This window comes from Metopolophium dirhodum, chromosome 4 (assembly GCF_019925205.1).
Source record: "Metopolophium dirhodum isolate CAU chromosome 4, ASM1992520v1, whole genome shotgun sequence".
Lineage (NCBI taxonomy): Eukaryota > Metazoa > Arthropoda > Insecta > Hemiptera > Aphididae > Metopolophium > Metopolophium dirhodum.
This window is the reverse complement of record NC_083563.1, coordinates 10,178,215-10,199,466: the sequence shown is the minus strand read 5'-3', so window position 1 is coordinate 10,199,466 and position 21,252 is coordinate 10,178,215. Positions and strand designations below refer to the sequence as shown.

The following is a 21,252-nucleotide window of genomic DNA, read 5'->3' as shown; positions in this document are numbered from 1 at the left end:
TTTTTTAAAAAAAATAGTAGTATCTCGTTGCTGTATAGTATGTCCGTATGGATAATGAATGTATGTATAGGTACCTAATCATTGAATAAGTCACTACGGCTGTGTTCAATTTGAATTCAAATATTCAATGTTAAATCGCTGGTTACGAAAAACGACTCTGAGCAGAGAAGTGTGTCAGCCTTTATTTCTAAGAATATTTTATAATTCATATTAATTTTTTTTTTTGTGGTATCGACGACGTTGACTGAACTGCATTACATCGACACATAATTTATAATACTATCACTGTATAGTTGTTTATGTTTTTCTTAGTAAAAACTAACTTTGACAAACAATCATATATTATACTATATTAGGTATTATATTATCGCTATTAACTTATAAGTCAATACACACATAATTCGAATAACGATGTATTGGCGTGAAATGTGAATATAGGTTTATGAATCATAATATTAAATATTAATTGCTTAAAATTAGTCAAAATATTTAAAAACTTTTAGTGTATATAAAAAAGTAAAAATTAAGTAATAGTGAAATGTTATTTTTACTGTTCACGCTTAATATTTTTAAAATTAAAACAAGAACAAAAACCAAGTTTTTGTTTAAAAGTTCAAAGTCATAAGACTTTGAACTTGAAATTTCTATAACTAAAAAAATGTTTACACGTACATATTTAGTATTTTTTTAAATTTCTGAAAAAATAACTGATGAAAAATCTTTTATCAAATTTAGAAGTCCTAAAATTAAAAATTTCATGTAATTGTAATTACAAAATAATTTACATATATTTTTGTTATTTTGTAGAATTTTGTCAAAATTTGAACTTTAAAAGAGATAGTCTTTCGAAACATGAAAAGCACTTCTTTGATGTAGAAATGCTCAGATGACAAACACCTACATATTGCAAGGTGAAAGATTGTAGATAACATATAACGCCAACAAACAGTTGCAGTTTAGATACATTTTTCATGTAGATAACATACGACGCGAGTTCCAAAAAATGATCTCCATGTCTTCTCAATATTTTTTGGTTGGTGTAAGAATAGTATATAAGGAACTTTGTACTACAATTTCAAGCTCTTTTACTTAGAACGAAAATTGTTTCAACATAAATCAAAAGTAAATAATTATAATCATTAGACATTTTCAAATATTTAGGAATTGACTGTTAAATTTAAAAAAAAAACAAAAAGACCACAATAAAGCATACAAATTTGATTAACTTTTCTGCCAGAGCCATCTGCAACATTGAAGATACTATTTTTTTTATCTTCACACACAAAAAACACACATCATTGTAAAACACTAAAATCGATACAACCATGATTGCTCTGTTCGGAATTTATAACATAAAACAACTAATAAGAATTGTCACGAGGGGCCCAAAAAAAAAACAACTAAATAATAACAATATTATCACAGCGATATAAATCCACCACAGCTGATATTAAATTTACATTAATAATTTTCTTGAACGAGTATGGGTACTTCATATCATATGCCGTGTACGGTGTACCCATATAATTTAGACAAATTTAAATAACGAAATCAGAAATAAATAATAATTATAATGAATATGACGTGTGTCTCTATGGTCTAGAACTCTAGAATGCGTGTATACGTCGCTCGGAGACTTCGACGTCGTATCGTAGGCGTCGCAAACATGGTGAATGAAGTAATGGACCAGGAAGGACGAACAGGTAGGGCGCTCCTCCGTTCACGAGACCGCGGACCGGTTTGTGCCGAACAGCCGCAGTAACGAGCTTCGCGCTAATATCGCCGGTCGACCTGTACAATAGTCTCTCCGGTTGCGTTTACCAATTAACATTATTGTTGTTATATTTTTTTTTTTTATCAAATTTTTTATCTCACACCGTTTTTAAACAAAAAAACACATCGCAAAATATACGCGTGTACGAAAATGATGACACTACGTTACGAGTAACGCGTTCGATTCGTGTCCGGCGTCGTTCGCGTACCTATATAGTACCAATGGAATAATCGTAGTACATATTGATAAATAAAAACAAAATGACGTAAGTTTGAAACGAAATAATAATAATATCCATAACAATAACATACCTATTATATCAAAAATATTATACACCTATATATCGTTTTGATGGTATAACAAATGAGTCGGACAATTTATATTTACAAATTGAGATAAAACACTAAACCTATTTGAATACGTTTTGAAAAGAAGGCCGAATTAAGGCTAAATATATTGTACATAATATTATTATTTATACATAGGTATATACTTGTGGCATATACAGACAGTTGCATACCGATTATGGTAGTCCAAGGACACCACGCGTGTGTATATTTTGTGATATAGAACGGCCGAGAGAATTAAAACCGTCAGGTTTTCGAACCTATATAGGTACACTGCAATAACAAACAAAATAATAATAATATGTAAGTACCTACTAAACATAATAATATATTACATAGGGACATCGTTAACGCGCGGCACTGTTGCAGTCACACTATTCAGTTCGTATACCTATTATTGTTGTTATTTATTTATTTAATTCGTTTTCAATGGTGCAATTTTCGCAGCTATACACAAAATAATAATATATACCGCCTATAATAACATAATAGTGTATTATTTTAGTACACCGCGTGTACCTTGATTTATTATTATTATTATTATTATTATTATTATTAATACCGCCGTGTGTATGTCTTCCACGCTGCGCTTGCGAATAACGTAAGTCATTTCTCGATCGGCCGTTTACATAATAACAATTTTTTTCCTCCAACATTCTAGTATATTGCCGTATATACAGCCCGAGGGGCCGCATGCTTTCACGTGACTTAACTTCTATATACACCTTCCGAAAGACTGGTCATCGTTATAAATGTCGTAACATCGTGAATGTTTGTATATATATATATTATTATATGCACCCAGCTGTGCAACTTGCACACGAGAATGACAACGATTCGCTGCGATGCGTCCTCTGAAACGTGTAACGAAATAATATGTTTGTGTATAATACGACATGGCGCTGCAAACAGTCAATAGATGCGCATTAGCATAGGTTTGTCTACGATCTGTTCGGCATTTTATTTTTTCTTACGATTATTAACGACTGTTTAAACTCGTAGTTTGTCGCGTTAAACATGTTTTACTAGGTATCCGTTTGCCGAATACAAACATAGTACATATTTTATTAGTCGTACTATGTGCGCAGACTAAAATGTTAGGTACAAAAAAATTAAAAAATAACAAGTGTTGCTTATTTTATTTTATTTAAGGCATGATAAAATATTAAAACGAATATTTTGCTGGATATTAATTGCACATTGTCCAAATAATTAATTAACAAAGGAGTACATCGTAATTATTACCTGCTTTGAATAAATGTTGTACAACATAAATATAAATATATTTTAATAATTTATATACTCAGAAATTAATAATTATGTATAAGTACGTACTTATTAAGTATGCAAATTTGCCGTTATTATTATTGCATCCATAAATATTATGTTGCACATCAGAGAGATTATTTTGTAATAAAATATTTCACTTCTATTATAGACTATATAGGTAGTGCTTTACAGTTATAAATTATAATGCATATTTTGCTTAATTACACAATCATTTTGAAATCGAAATATCGCATGACAGATTTTAGAATATTTTTAATTTTAACGTATGCAATTTAAATTTATAATATAGTAAAAAGAAACTAAAACGCTTATTAATGTAATTGGACGAAAGTACTAAGTACCTACCTGTCTATGTCTACGTAACGATTATAGAATTTTAATACGAAAATAGTTTAAATCTTTCACTGATTTAATTAAAAATATAGGTATACTTAAATGTATATAAAATATATATATACCATTAAATTATGTAAAGTATCTGAATCTCCATTATATATACCTCCTATATGCACGTATGTAATAAAAAAATAATAATTTTCATACCCTCAAAACCCTGGTTGTCTATATAAGTTTCTCATCGAACCGTGATTTTTTTCTTTGTGTTCATAGTCTAATAATTATTCGTCTATGCGTCGTCTGGTTTTCTTTGTTTACAGAATATAATATATTAGGTATATTATATTTTATATACCTGCTATGTATAATTATAGATGAGATAATGTATATTGACTGCTCTAGGAAATCGCAACTTTGAAATTCTTCTTATCTACACCGTCCGTAGCGGTATAGCACCTCCCACGAAGAGCTGGACAATCGTCCGTCGTTTCTATAATATTATATATATTGTACCTATATAATAAATACCCAATGAGATGCCACTGCTAACGTTCCTTAAGCATTCGCCATCCATGATATAATAGCGCATTACATCTAAAGACTACAAGACAAGTGTATTATACCGTTGCTGTATATAACCTAACTGGACGAGAAAAATGTGCGTCGCAACACAAAAATGCGACGCGTATAAAATGCTATATACCTAGTTCGTCTGATCGCGCGCCTACGTGATCGTTTTGGCCGACCACAAAAGTCATGTACCTCATATTATATAACATCGGCAGCAGAAGAAGCTGCAGATAACCGATACCCAATAGCCGATAGCCGCATAGCCACACGCGAAGAGCGATTCGACTCGGTGTGGAAAAACTTCGTCATCTCTACAACATAATAGTCCATACATTATATATAATATACAGATAGATATAGAGATGAAGAGAGAGAGAGAGAGAGAGAGAGAGAGAGAGAGAAAGAGAGAGAGAGGGAGAGAGAAAGAGGGAGAGGGAGAGAGGGAGGACATATAAATAGGTAGTATACCTACGTGACGACACTCTCACGATCGACAGACTCAAAACGGTGATGAGAAAAATATTATATTGCTTTGCCCGCTGCGGCGGGTAATTTACCGCGTCTCCGACCAAAAATAATCGACGGACGGGACGACGACTAACCTTAATGGATCTGAAAATCGTTTTGTTCCTTAATTTTTCGCCTAGTCACACGAGCCTCGGAGGACGCAGGACACCACACGCACACGCTGCAGCCGCGGCCAGCGATTCGATCCCGCGCGACGAAACGCCCGCGTGTAATAATGGTCGTACCTACCTAATAATAAAAAATAATGATAATATAATATTTTTACATTAGATACCAGCGCGCCGTTAACATAATATAATGTGCACTCTAAACCCTAATGCGTAGCCGTAGTCACGAATCTCATTTCTAAACGTTTATGGCGATAAATTTTCGTTAATCGCACGATATAGGTATTAGGTGTGTACCGCGCGTATACCAAATACGTACCTATATAATATATATAATATGTAATACGTGTATGTATATTATACATATTATTATACCACGCTCGCGGTATATACCTGTACCGATATAAGAGTATATATATATTATATACCTACCCTATATATACCTGCGCACATTCCAATATCCAATCTATCACGAATTCACGAACGAAATATAATAAGCCCCGTTCATTGGTTCGTATATACAATACAATATAATAGGTATAGCTGTACAATAAATGTGCATATAACCGAAATTCTACGACCATACCCGATATCGCTTTGTAAGTACATAACCGGTGAGGTGTGTTCGAATAAGAAAGATAAAATTAAATCACAGCGTGTTTTCGAAAAATATTTCATTATATTACCTACCCACGTATAACTCATATATTGTACTCGTATTCCTACGTTACAGGTATAAAGGTATATTATACATACTAGTATACTCTCTTTACATACCTCATACCTGACTTAACTATAATATCGCGTATTTAAGTATTTTTAAATAGAAAAAAATTCGTGACGATATGAATACAGATGTGAAGTTAGGTATACTTACCTAATTATACCTAACTCTGACTTAAACGATTACTATACATAACTGTGAGTTATGTACCAATTATTTATTATTCACCATCGGAATTTTAACTTAACTCAATTATATAAAATTAAGGTGTAATTTATCTGATACAAAATGAATTTGGCTATCAAAATCGGGTACCTTACTAGTTACTATACCTTGTTCAGATTTTCAGTTGGTAATAAATTGGTATATTGGTGCAGTGCGTGTACTTCTAGCGGTATATTGTACTGTTGTGAATAATGACCGTTTGAATTGTCCGGCGAGGATTCCGCCAATTTCGTAATAATACGAACACAAATTAAATAATGACTATATTATAATTCTCCCTCAGGCATCGGATTTTATATTTTATTTTATTTTTGTATTTTTCACAACGATTTGTGTGATATATTATTATACATAGGTACATACAATCTTTTTTTTCTCACCCAATTTCAACGTCAAAAAAATGTTTTCATTATTTCATATCATTCAAATTTAGTCTGATAAAAAAATTATATAGATATATACTGATAAAATATTAGAAAATTACAATTTTAAATTGCTTAAAACTATTGCTTAAAATGAATATATTAATACAATTAACTTATACCTAATATTAAAATAAAATAATATTTATCTAGGTCCCAACTCCTAAAATATTATATTATCAGACATCAGTGTTGTAATACTCTTAACAATTATTATTTGAGTAATAGTAACTTCATAATTTAATTAAACATAATTTTAATACTACTTATCTACTCAAACATTACCAAAATACCTGCTAAGTTAGCATTATACATACATTTAACTTCTTGGATACATAAAACATGCAACCTTGACTTATATGAATCATAAGTCTTCTGTTAGTTTTGAGTTATGACTTATGAAGTAAACTATACTTGTATGTGGAGAACAAATAAAAAAATATAACTACTGAGAATTGGACCCCCCCCCCCCACCAAATTAATAAACTCCTTAGTCGGCTAATGCAGCACTGTATACATACACGATAGAAACAATAGCGATTGCGTGTACACCTGCACGGGCGTGGAAGGTTATTAAATATAAATTATAATAAATCACATGAATTATTTTTTTATAACTTTTTTTACTTTTTTGGTTACCTATTATAATAAAATAAAATAATTAAAATAATGATAAGTCTATCGTTGAAAAAATGACAGTTGACTTTTTGTGAGTGGTTGGGGTGGAGGTGTGAGGGTCCCTTGCGATATTTAGAGGTGAATTACTAGGTACTTTTTAATACCACTCCATATTGATTGAGCTTCAGTTGATACGTCTTTGCTACTTATACTTTTATGACACCATAATAAACTGTCAAGTCTGAGAATCTGTCACCGAACGGCTGATATCACTTCGTCAAGGTTGTGGTTATTTTCGTTTTTCGATGTACTGTTCGACTGTAATAGATAATTATATTTTCAAAACATTTACAGCGGTTTGGACGACAACCCGACAAAACCATTTTAAGACATTATTTATTCCATTGCACATTATATTATGCAATTCACATTCACGTATAGAAATTATATAATACAATGATATTGAGTTATATGATTAAAAAAAACTACATGTGGACCACGACTGCGTTCAATAATAAACCTGTAGAATTATATTGTGGTCTGCTTCTAAAAAACAAGTTTAATTTGATTTCCAAAGTAATTAGTAAGACAGATATCCATGCTCTGAAATATTCATTCATTGTATCGGTCATAACCATATTATGCTCGGTGAAAATATTTTCTTCCATTAAATATTTAAATCGATCAGAAAAATACTTATTGAAATATCCAAGAAACTCCCGGTCTTTGCATGTATACCTATATAATATTATAGAAACCCAATAACCATGATTATAATATAGTTGATTACAAGCCTACATACCTACTTCAAAATTGTATGATATTGTGTTACACACCAATTTAAAGTTTGAAACTTACACAATCGTATTATTCATATTATACTCATGATCGAGTTACCTATACCTGCACTATATTATCAACAATAATATCATAAGCTATGGCACTATATTATCAACAGTAATATCATCAGCTTATGGTTTTAAATCCGAAATCCAGAGGTTTGAAATTCCGGGCGCATACGACTACTTCCGCGAGAAATCGTTTGTACGTACACACTTATTTATACTATAATATAATATATATATATATATATATAATATACATATATATAGTCCACAACGTGGTCGTCGCCACAGTATTTACCGATTTTCTTTGGTCATACGACCAACGAACCACACGCGCGATCGACGATGACAAAGACAAAGTTAAACCACCAAGCGATTTGCATCAATTGTTAAGAGAAACAAATCATAACCGGGGAACCATTGAAACAAGTAATACATATTATTATTTCGTAATGTATGGCTTTTCACCGACTCCGGGCACGGTGGCTCCGTCCAAAACACGTGAAAAACGTTATGGGGCACGCGTGAACGATCTCGTTTGTATAAACGACGTATACCTACCATAATAAGACTATTAGGTATAACACCTAAATAGTAATAATAATAATAATAATAATTAGCAGCATACAACCAAAAACCTATCAAGCAGAAACGTGTGTCGATCATTATCGACGCGTATAGGCACGCTGCAACGTGACGGCGGCGGCTTAGTTTTTTTTCCTCCCGCGATGACGCAAAAAGAACTCGAAACAGAGTATTGAGAGAAAACAGCTATAATATACGACTTGGTACTTGGTAGGAAAAAAAAATCGAATTTATCGTTTGGGAATTGCGCGTTTGATAAAAACAAGTACTCATAGTGAACCGTTTTCTAATCTTATTAGTTATTATTCTTATTACATAATATACTAATATACACTTAACCGAAATAAACTTGAAAAACATTGGCCTAATACGCGTACGTATAATTTAAATGTGAGATATTTTCGATTTGTGAAGTTATAGTATAATAATTGTACTACACAATCACGAAGTTCGTCACACCAACACATAATATATAACTAAGCGCCTGACTATATAGTTCGATGGACCCAAATAAATGAAATCCAAGTAAATGCGATTACTTTGAAGTGCCTTATTTCACTATCGATTTAATCAGTGGTCGGCGACCGGCGTCCGCATCCTGCCCCCGCGACTATTCCATACAGCCATTATTTTTTTTTTTAAATAAGACTAAAAGATTTTATATTTTGCCCGACACAAAAGTTGCCGAACACTGCAGGATTATATGATTATATATTTTTAATTTTAATCGAAGAGATGAATGAATATTAATCTTACACGATGATATTGTGTGATTTTTTTTGTGCAAGTGTAGGTACATTTCAAAGTAGAAAAAATTCTCTGATTTTCATCTTTGATATCTTTTCTAGTTGGTAGTCAAAATGAAAATTCCCAGTACTTTTTAATATAAAAATCCAGAAAATCAAACAACAATTAGGGAAAAGGGGAAATTGTTATCTGCAGGTTATTACACAACTAGTTTTTGACAAGATCTATTTTTTTATAAATCAAAAAAAGATACAACCGTAAAAAAAAATATTCAAAACAAATATTTATATTACGTATTTCTGTATGCATGGTAAAATTTTGAAAATACTGTAATTATTTTTGAACTATTTGTAGGCAAAACAATTATCACTCAGCCAAAAAACTTGAAACTTTAAAACAATAGGTTTCTCATAACTAGTTCATACTGGAATCAAAAAATCTAAAAGAATATGTAAACAAAATTTTACCATATTATTTAAGTTTAAATTTGGTCATTTGGATATAGTTATATATATTTAAACAATGAATATCGATTTTAGTTATTTTGTTGTGATTCAAAAATATTTTTTTGGGGTGAATTGAAAATTGTACGTTCTGATACCATTATATTTTAGTTACATAATGACTTTTTCCTAAACATTTAGATTAATTGTAAACCATTTCCTACATCAGGAAGACACGAACTTTTTCACAGCATTTTACGGTAAGTCGCGGTATTGACTCAAAAGTTAATAACAATAATATATTATAATATAATGTAGATTCTATTATAATAATAAAATAATATAAACTAAATAATAATAATATATACTTGGTGATGTAGGCTGACAGCCGTCTTCGCTCAGAATCTCTGTTCGTATGCGCCATGATTCATCACTTAATACTCAAATTTAACACATACTATACAGTGGCTCACTCCGTTATACCTATAATACTTCCCCCATTATTTTCCATCTCGTGCGAGTGCGTTTCACACGTTTCAGGTACTCATATATCGACTGTAATAGGCATTGTATGATATTAGCTTTTGTCAGCTGCGCATAAGGGCAATGACGATTTTATGATTAATAACGGACCTTTATTAGCTTTTTTTCAAAAGTATTATTATATACAGTCACGTTTTGCAAGTGGTCTCACGAAAAGTGCAGACCAAACCACCACCACCGCCGACAGCCGTCTCTATTGGACATCGCGGGCATAACGATTAACGACTCACAGACAGACCGCGGTGTCGGCGTATTATTATTATGTTTATTCTCACTTCCGATGACGCACAAAGGATTACTGACAAAAGCAAAAACATTGAATACTGGCGTTATAGTATTATTGCTGACGACGAGAATGCGGACTCTCGATGTACAATGCGACACACCAACACACACGCGCGAAAGAGTGGCAAATTATATTGACGGCGTGGTCGTCGCCGCCGTAATGTCCGTCCGTGTGTCAACCTACCGCTGGCGGGAAACATCAAAAGACTCCGGCGGGCGGCCGAGGGCGCTAAACTCGTTTTTCCCAGCGCCCGCGGAACGCCGTCAACGTCACCACCGAGTCGTAGTGTTGTGGAACTATATATTATTATTATTATTAATATTATCATCGTCGTAATGTAACGCCTATACCCTCGATGACTTTATCCCATAATACGATGTATACATCGCTGTATATTATTATTATTATTATTATAACGGAGAAACGCTCCGCCGAGACGAAAACATAATAATTTATTATTGTATAATAATAAATGATGTACCTACCTACCTATATATATATATTGAAGTCACTTATAGCAACGCGTATCCTCCCACCGAGCTGTATGTCATCCCGACATCATAAATTACTATCTACAATATATTTTGACCCGGTTAAACGTGAATATCAATAATGAGTAATGACATTTACACAACGACGGCAGTCCCTATATATTTACGCATCGTATCCGCATGCGTTGTCTCCGTCTTACAAGCGTATAACAAACAAAGATGTATACGTATGTATAGGTACAGCGACAGTTTCAATTTTGTTCGGATAGCTTTTTAATATTAGAGTGAATTAAATGATAATCAAATTTTGAAGACGAGTACATTATCCGTGTCCTCTCTTCGGGTTTTGAGATATTTTAATTTTTAATAGGGTTATAAGCGTTATTATAAATATTAATATTTTACGTACTCATAACTGACTTACGTATATACCTTACGTAAAAAACCGAGGGGATAACATAGATATTGTTCTTGTGTTTGAATTTGAATAGTTTATGATATAATACGTCAATTTAATTTAAGCTAACCCTAAACCATACACGAAATTGGAACTGCTTAACGCAAAATGTTGGTACTTATGTTGCAGCCTGTTAGTAAGACAACATATTTGATAACGACGTCCTCTTGATAACACTGCAGCTAAATCGGCACTATTCATTCGAAGCAATTCGCATGCGACATCGTTATTATTATAGGAGAACATCTTGTGAGAAAGGTGCCTGTGGAGACTTGATTGTCCTTACATTAGTTGTATAACATAAGTAGATGGGGCATGATAGCCTCATTGAAAGTAGGTACACAGTGATTATTACACCCCTAAACTATTGCAGTAGCTGTATTTTAACATCAATTATATTTAAACATTAAACATAATATAATATTACATTTATTTTTTTAAATATTTTACCTCCTGAAAATTGGATAAGAATATCGCCGGTGTCATTAGCAAGGTTTAATATTATAATAATGTAAATACTTATAGAATGTAATTAAATAGTATACCTAATTCAAATAATAATACCTACCTTATATGTGAAAAATATACTAGATAATAAAATATACATACAATTATTTTTTTTCGAAATTTATCAATTTTCAATTCCTGGTAGCGACCTTTAAAATAATTTTTTAAAAAAAAAATTCACGTATAATAGTATCTCCTTGTTAGGTATAAAATAATTACGAGGTGCCCTAAAACAAATTGAAGAAAAATATTTGTTTGCCTATATAAGCATCACCCTAGTATAGGTACTTAAATAATTGTTGTAATGGATATTTTTTTAAGTTACACCAAATCTCCCAATATCCCGTAATATAATTATGTGGAAATATGGAACGCTGGATTTTTCTTCCCGGGCAACAGTTTTTGGTCATTTGAAAAACTCAATATATTTTTCCCGTACAGCGCAGCGCATCCTTTCCTCGCCGTTTTCCTTTTTAATCCTCGGATTTTTGTGTGATCCCTGCAACTTCCTGCGACTCGGCGAATAACGGGTTGCAAACCACACACGCAAACACGTCTGCAGTCGTGGGCCGTAATGATATATTATTATATTATTTCTCATCGACACGCGCGCGAATTACGTGTTTCGACCTACGCGCTCGAATCCGAACGAAGATAAGGAACCACGGTGTCGTTAACTGTTAAGTGTACATAATAATATCATATCCGTATCAATATATAATTTATATATATATTTATATAACGCATAGTATGCATTATACACAATATAGCCCATAGGTAGGTAAAGTACCTACGCGTTACACAGCGAACGTTTAAGACTCTCGCAGCGCCCGGATCGATTTGCGGTTGTTGAACTATAAGTTTTCCGCCGCCGTCGTCCCGATGCGTAATATAAATATACATATAATACGTATATTATATTATATACATATTATGCACATATAGTATCATTTTTATTTTAATCCTTAATTGGACCCGGCGCACAGTAATGACTATATATAGTTGGTGCGTATATATAGGTGTATTATAATATATTTTTATTATATCCTCTGTGCGCACCGCTAAATCGCATTATAGTTAATAGTTGCTACGCGTAGCAAGCACACACACACATACCACCCTATAAACGTTTTGCATAATATACGAATACGATATAATATATTATTAAAAATGTATCGTATATAGAGATACTTGTATGCGATTGCAAGCAGTCGTGGCGGCCACGGGATATTGTTATAATAATAATTTTTTTTTTTATGAATATATGTTCTTATTTTTTAATCAGTCGCCCGGTAGGTACACTATCTCTCATTAAATGGGTGTGTGTTTGTTTGGCGTGTTGTTATTACCGCGGTAAACGAGTTCACTGACCGTTTTGGAGTTCTATATAGACAATAACGTCCTCAAATGCAATAAACACTCCTCCGTCGCTGCAGATGTATATTATTGTATATATATATATATTATAAACTGTACAAAACACAGCTACATAGGCCCACAGTAAATACGCTGTAACTATAGAGGTGACTGTAGTACAATATGTATGCAGGACAAATTGGTGTTTAATAATCACAGTATTATAATGACGTCATTTCTTTTGTAAACGTCGTCGTGATTTATGGCTGTTTAAAACCGCTGAGCATGCCACAAAAACTAAATAATCGCTGTTGCATGTATACACCAATGTTATAATATACAATCTTCTAATTTCTCCCGTAATACGATTCCAAACGAGTTGAAAATCACTACTGCTGCTGACACGGACAGAGCCAACGTTAACCTACCAATGTGACGACTATAATACAATAATGATAAACAATAATGCATATTATATAGTATCTAATATATTATTATATTTTATGTGCGTGTATGTAGTATATAATATTATACAGAACCCGGAACTCGATTCGTTACCGTTAAGTCACCGCCGCCGTTATCGGTTCATTGGGCGGGTGTTGGTTTCCTGCCGTCTGTCATCGTGAATAATATACACACTCTACGGCATTGCCGCACGTTCGACTTTAACGAACGCGCCTTTAAGACAACAAATCGCTTTATCGACTCTCTAAAATTATGTGTTGCAAACAATATAACTCATATATTATTGTGTGTGCCGATGATATCGCGGCTCGTAAATATAATAAATAATAATATCCTCTACGCCAGTTCTATGTATATACATATTATGCATAAACAGGCACTGCAGCTTTCATTGCGCTGCTTCTAATCAGTAATTGTTATTAACTACTGGCAATAATATAAATACTTTTGTAGATAAAAAAAATCTCTTATAGAATACTTTGTACACCTAAATTGTATAATAAAGTTGTCCCTCAGTCGAAATACCTATAACAAAATGGACATGCGCCTGTGTACCAGTATGGCTGTGTATACCGTAAAAATTCGCTTTCGCCTCAGTGGAATTCGACGAGTCTATAAAATAATGTAATACCATCAATACCTGTATACACTATTATACAGTGTATATAAACATGATATAATGTATATGTATGTATATGGACGCGTCGAGTTAAGTCCTCCGTGCAGCACACACGCGTGTCGATATTACATTTTGATCGAGTACTAGGTATATATATACGTAACCAGAAACACGATCACTGCCGACTACGGGCCCAGAGTATCGTATGGCATATTATGTGATATGCACCAGCTGCGCTTATGATCTATATATGATGGGGAAGACTAGTTACCAAAAAGTCCGAGGTGAAAAAGTCCGGTATGTGCGTAATTATGTAAAAGGAAAAATACGATGTGATGCGCAATTAATTTTCAAATTAATATTAATAATCATTTAATTAAATTATTTACCTGACAAAATTAACAAATAGGTAACCTAACCTACAAATATGATATCGGTAATATCTGCACACTTTAGACTTCGATTGAAATTATTACTACACGTATATGTATTGCTTTTATATAAATAACTAATTCTATTTTTTTTATATACCTACAATATACGCCCCGAACACGATTAAAATTATTGAATTTTTTTTTCAATAAATAATTTTAAATATTACTATTTAATATTATATTATATTGTATATACCGGAATTTTTACCGAAATTCTTGTGATGGTCATTATAATATTAATATAATATATTGCGCACAAATCGAAAACAAGCTCACAGCCAAAGTATTGGTATTGACCACACATTTTGTATTTATCTATAGTTTGGCAGTTTCGACAAAAACGGCCGTCGTGTCGACCGATCGCTATTATAAAGCTTGTACAACATCGCGTCGCATATTATTAATAATTTTATCCTCGATTTTATTTTATTGTTTTACGGTTTCTGCTGGGTCGGTTGAGTAAGGTCGGATAGTTGACGGCGGCGGCGTATGATTACGATTTTCGTATTTTCGCTCCCGTCACGACTTTCCGCCGCCGCCGTCGTGTTCGTCAACCTCTCGCGGGACAAAACGTTCGCGTGGTTTGCGGTTCGCGTTACATATTCCTACGCGAAGTCGACAAAACTATATAAATATAAACAAAATTCGTAATATTTTATATTACCGTATAATAAATTAATAAACACCGCGCAACTCACGACGGCGACGAAGGACCTTCGGGTCCGGATGCGGCGACGACCTTGCCGTTTCCGAGGCGAGAGTGTGTGTGTGTGTGTGTGTGTGTGCAACTTGTACACTGCACATTACCTACGCACACTACACCCGCGTACATGTCAAGCCGGCATGTGCAATGACATCATCCGTGCGGTCTACCCACAGCTGTACGACCGGTTGTAGGCGGTTATGTGGCCCACGGAGCACACCTACTTTCACTCGTTATTGTCGTCAGGCAACGGGCAGCATAATATACATATACTTAATAATATTATAATTTATAATGTACATATATATAAATATATATGTTATTATTGTGAACACCGCGGTCCGTGATGAAAAGATTTTGTAATTTCCCGTTATGCATTCATCCCGCGCGTACAATGCCTCTCATCTCGGTGCATATATATAATACAATATAATAATATATTTCTTATATACGTACATATAGGTATTATTACAATATGTATTGACATATTGTATGGTATAATAAGCTTATACCTATATGTGCGTACACGTATTTCCGCGCAGTGTTCGTGCGCTTTTTGGGAAAAGTCTCGAGGAAACATCGTACACGGTATACGTTGTACCTGTGTATAGTATTATATTGTTGTGTATACTATTATATATGTACCTGGTCGGTGGTTACATATTATATAGTATTATGTGAATATATATTATACTGTCGTCTCGCGCATTGTACTCTGTTTATTGTCGGTTTTACTTTCGTCTGGAATTCAGAGCATCCGTCAAAGACATTTTTGAACTGCAAAGTGCACATGCAACTATATTATATATATAATATGTACTATGTAGTATGCTAGGTACATGTTTTTGTATCTGGTTGGATTTTCTTTTTTAAAATAATATCATTACAACACGGCTATCTGTCTAATACCGACAAAACATCTGAGTAGATTTGTTTCAAAGTTAGTTTTCGAAACACTGAAAATTGTGCTCGTAATATACTGTTCGCGTCATTAATTTCATTATTCATCAATCATCATTTTCACTACAATATAACCAGGCAGGTAATTGGGTATACGCAGACGATCTGCACATGAGAACCGCACATCACATTATTTTATAATATTATGGACTATGGTCTGCACACATTGTGTTGGTCTACACGTCGTGAGCGACGACTCTGGTTCGGATTAATTTCGCGTAGTCGTCGTCGTATAAATTATTAAATAATCGCGTTTCGCGCACCCTCTGTTTGATATCGGTCGTCGTCCGACCGTGTTGGCGGTGAGCAGACGTCCCGTGACCATGAAACGCCGCGCGTTTAACACGCTCGTGATAAAAAATATATTCTTCTTCTTCTTCCGATGTAATTTTCTTTTTGTGTTCGTAAAAAAAACGTGCGGCAAGTGGCGGCGACGGCGGCAGTGACATTAATTGGCCGTGTCGCGTGTCATGGAAACAATATATTCTGCTTCTGCTGCTGCTGCTGCAGCTGCCGGCTGTGATCACCGTCGAACGGCAATCGATCGAAAAAATTATAATATTATATTATGATTATGTGATGTGTCGCTATATACAGTTGTTCAGTCGTCGCGAGATGAACAGCGGCTACCGCGCGTAACAATAATTATTAATAATTACAATCGACTAAAATGTAAAACAAAAGTGCAGCCGCTGCAGCAGTTTCCTTCCGGAAGAATACCTATAGGTATAATGTTACATTATTTATACGAAAACCATTGCGTACGAATAATAATAACAGTAATTTTTTGTTCTCGCTCCTCCTCCGTTTCGACCCGCAGCCACTATACATCCGTCATCGCGACACAAGTAACGCTTTCTTGTTCGAACCTATTGTCTACCCCATGTACCTGATGGCTGCGTATATACTCTGTAACCGGTGACGACCGTAGTGAAAGTATAATATGGTAGTATAAATAGTATAATAAATAGTATAATAGTACACAATAAACAACACAAATGTATGATTTGTTATCCTTGATAACGCGCGCCGTTCTTTATTCTAACCGTATTTTCCTGTATTTTTTATTATTATTATTATTTTACGACGTTCGGTACAGTAGTTTTCTCCAGACGAATAATCCTTTTTAGAAGCTCGTTTTAAAACCCACCGCTGCAATCTTTGTCTGTCTATCTCTCTGTTTCTGTCCATGTCTGTCTCTTTCTCTCTCTATGATTAGCCATCCGTGTTGCGCGTTTAAACACGACCGTCAAGCACCGCTGATGGGTTTTTAACCCTATAAACTAAGCTATGAGTACTTTACTGCGGGCCGAACTGTCAAGGATTTAAATCATTTGTTGGTGTAATGGTTATCTTGATGTTACTTCGATTTGCTATACCTAATAATATAATATCCATTAATATTATTTCAATCCAACCCGACGATATTGCTGTTCAGTGCATCTGTGTATCGGGAAATTTCAAATTTCTGCACGATTAAAATTGTTCGACTTCTCACCGGCCGTCGTAAATATTCGATAATAACGGATATCGAATAATGGGTCGATATATATGTAGGAATAGTATACTATGGAAATATGTGTGTTCAGATAACCGCTACTTCGTTTATAATGTTGATGATCGTCTAACTAGGGTCCGGTTATGTTAGTCGAACGGATAAGTTTACAGACGATGGTCGATGGTATTATTATTATTATTATTCAGATGTAATGGGAGGCGTTGACGTGTACGTGTTTGGATTTCTTGTAATATTGTTGTTTGGCACGTGTTTGTTCCCAATGTAACATTTTGTACCGGTTCTTATAACCTAACCACACTGATACTTAGTTGGGATACAAAGATTTATGAACCAATATAGCGCGAGCGGGTATTTCAATATATCAAATAACTCTGTTACAGCGATCATAGGTCACACTCACACACGTGTAAAAACATGTTCAATCATCTCGTCTAAGAAAAAAAATGTATGAAAATTATGTATTACTATATTATTATGGGTTATCTACCTACGTAAAATTCAACGATTTTTTTCGTTCTTATAATTATTACGAAAGATCATTAATCAAAACGTTTAATGTCTGCTGATAATGAAATCACGAAAAAGAAAGGTACATATTAAAATATATTTTTAATGAAATTCGATTATTATGTTGTAAATAATTATAATATCAAATTATTGTCTTTTGAATATTATATTATATTATTTTATTACCTGATTGCTTTTACAAATTGTATCTTGTATTTAGATATTATTTTGTTCGTGGGTATCGTAATGTATAATTTTTTTTAGTAATTTGAAAATAAAATATTATACCGACCACCTACCTTATACTATTTTATTGAGATTTTGTACGTAACAAAAAAATTGTTAGTTAATGTTCTCTATGGGTCCCAGTGGCCAGTGTGTCCCACACTCCCTGCACATAAACATAATCATGTTCAGTTCTAATTTGAACTTTGAAGCTATACAACATCGCGATATAATATTATAATAACTATAAATTATTTAATATTTCTGTTTCTATAGGTTTCTCTCGGCTGCATTTATACTGCCCAACACAAACTTATATTGATCTATTATATCTAGTCCGGCACGAGCTGAGAATAAAATACACGCATGACGCATCTCACAGTGTCTTCGTGAGTGTAATTTTCTTCATTGACCTTATAATAATAATAATAATAATAATATTAAGTGTTTCAGTAGCGTAATTTTATCTTGTTTGTGGGGTGGGATTGAACATTTAAATTTGAATACTCAAAATTGTAATCATCAAAAGATTATAACCTTGAAACTAAGTCCGACCAACAAATTCTTATTGCACCATTATACTTAACTCGTAAAAAAAATGTACAAAAATCTTTTGGGAACTAAACTGCATTTTCTATGTAGATTCGTATGTGTAATATACGCAAAATCAGCCAACTACGGCGGAGCTTTATTCAGGAGCGTCAATTAAATTTTTTTTCTGTACATATACAATATTGAGCAAGCCACTATTTTTTTCAAGATGTTTTACATAAGTAATGTCTATAATTAATACAATTAATAGGAATTTAGACAACGTAACACTTATAGATTCAAGTTACCCTTGAAGAGGAGAGGTAGAAGTCTTATAATAGTATATTAATAATTATTCAAAAAGCCATCCTTGCATTCACGGCTTAGTTTATTTATTTTTTTTTAGCTCTAAACCATTGCAACACTTCCTTAAGTCTTATAAATTCAGTAGTTCATAGTGGGCCAAAAATCATAATATGGAATTTTAGGTACCTTTGCAAATGTGTACTTACCCTGCATACAACAAACGACACCCCTAGCTTTATTATTATTTATATTCGTATACATCGATGGACATTAGAAGCGAAAGCTACAAATATTATAATATTGGTAGTATATATAATTAGGTTTATATTACTCACTCGAGCCTCACAGCAAATAATGCATTTGAAAGCACTTATATACCGTGCAATAACGTTTTTGTTTTTTTCTATATCACTAATAACGAAAAAAATTATTATTGTTTTAAAATCCGTTATATTTTTTATGTTTATCAAACTATGTAACTTTTTTTGCAAATATTATATCAACAAAAATAAACAACATTTCACAGCAAAAATACTCTTATTTTTGTGATGAAAATATTGTTTTATTATGTATCAGTTTTAACTGGTTTTCTATATAATTTCATAATTACGCAACATCTATACGGGGACCACTTTAAATTACTTGAATTAGTACCTATTTAATATATAAATATATAAAAGTTAATGTTTGTCTGTCTGTCTATGTGTCCTTAATGCATTCCTAAACGGCTGAACCGATTTTGATGAAATTTTTTGTGTGTATTTGAGTGGTTCCCGGGATGATTTAGATTCAAAATTGGACCCGGTAGGTCCAACCCGGGGAGGTGCTCAAACAGGGATTTTGAAATCTACTATGGTAATTTTTCATTTTTGTTTATAAATGGTTGATATTGGTTATAGCCTATAGAAGAAATAATTAGTTCAAATTAGCATTTGTTATTTTATTGGCTGCCATTGGTTAATCGGGCAGATCAGGTTACAAGATTGCATAAAATCGAATTTTCACACGTTGCCTACCAATGTGGCTGAATTGCACTTACTGCAGTGAATTACACCCAAAAGATGTTGAACAATCACAATTTTTTAAGAGTTGTCATTTTCTACGGGCGACAAAGTGCGGGATCAACTAGTAATATATAAAACTAACTGATCCCGCTCACTTCATTGCCTGTAAAAAATTACAACTTAAAAAAAATTGTGATTGTTCAACTCCTTTTGGGTGCAACTCAGCCTCTCTGGTAGGTAATTCGACTACGTCGGATCGTGGACAATGTGTGGCAGCATACCAAGTAGGCAACGTATGACATTTTATGCATGATTTCACCTGATCTGCCCGATTAACAAATGGCAACCAAATAATAAATACTAATTTCTACTAATTATTTCTCCAATGACCAATAGCAACCATTTATAAACAAAAATGTCCACCGTAAATCTCAAAATCCCCGTTTGAGCACCTCCCCGGGTTGGACCTAGGAGGGTGAAAAATACTTTACAATCTATATTATTATACTTATGACTTACCAAATATACAAAAAAAAATGTCATTAAAATCGGCCGAACCGTTTTGGAGAAATGCGACGACAAACACTGTGACGCGAGATTTTTATATATTAGATTATGGTATTATTTAAAATTGCCCTATGTCAAACACCTTAAAGAACGAATGTGTGATGTTATCTTAATTGTTTTTAAAACCAATCGTCTATTTCATTGCTATAAGTCTGTAAATACCTACTTATTCATTTCTCAAACGATCTTGATGAATATACTCGTTCTTTCT

The 21,252-nt window shown here is 33.2% G+C and overlaps 1 protein-coding gene across 2 annotated transcripts in view; it reads left to right on the top strand.

Moving 5' to 3' along the window:
• Positions 1-1,746: 1,746 nt before the first annotated feature.
• Positions 1,747-21,252, top strand: part of LOC132943910 (uncharacterized) — a 25,981-nt gene continuing 6,475 nt past the window's right edge. Inside the window, exons 1-2 of one of the 2 annotated variants that reach the window (XM_061013057.1) lie at positions 1,747-2,039; positions 18,910-19,022. The gene's annotated coding sequence lies outside the window, so the exon portion shown is untranslated. The remainder of the gene's footprint in view (positions 2,040-18,909; positions 19,023-21,252) is intronic. The other variant, XM_061013056.1, reaches the window with a different exon arrangement.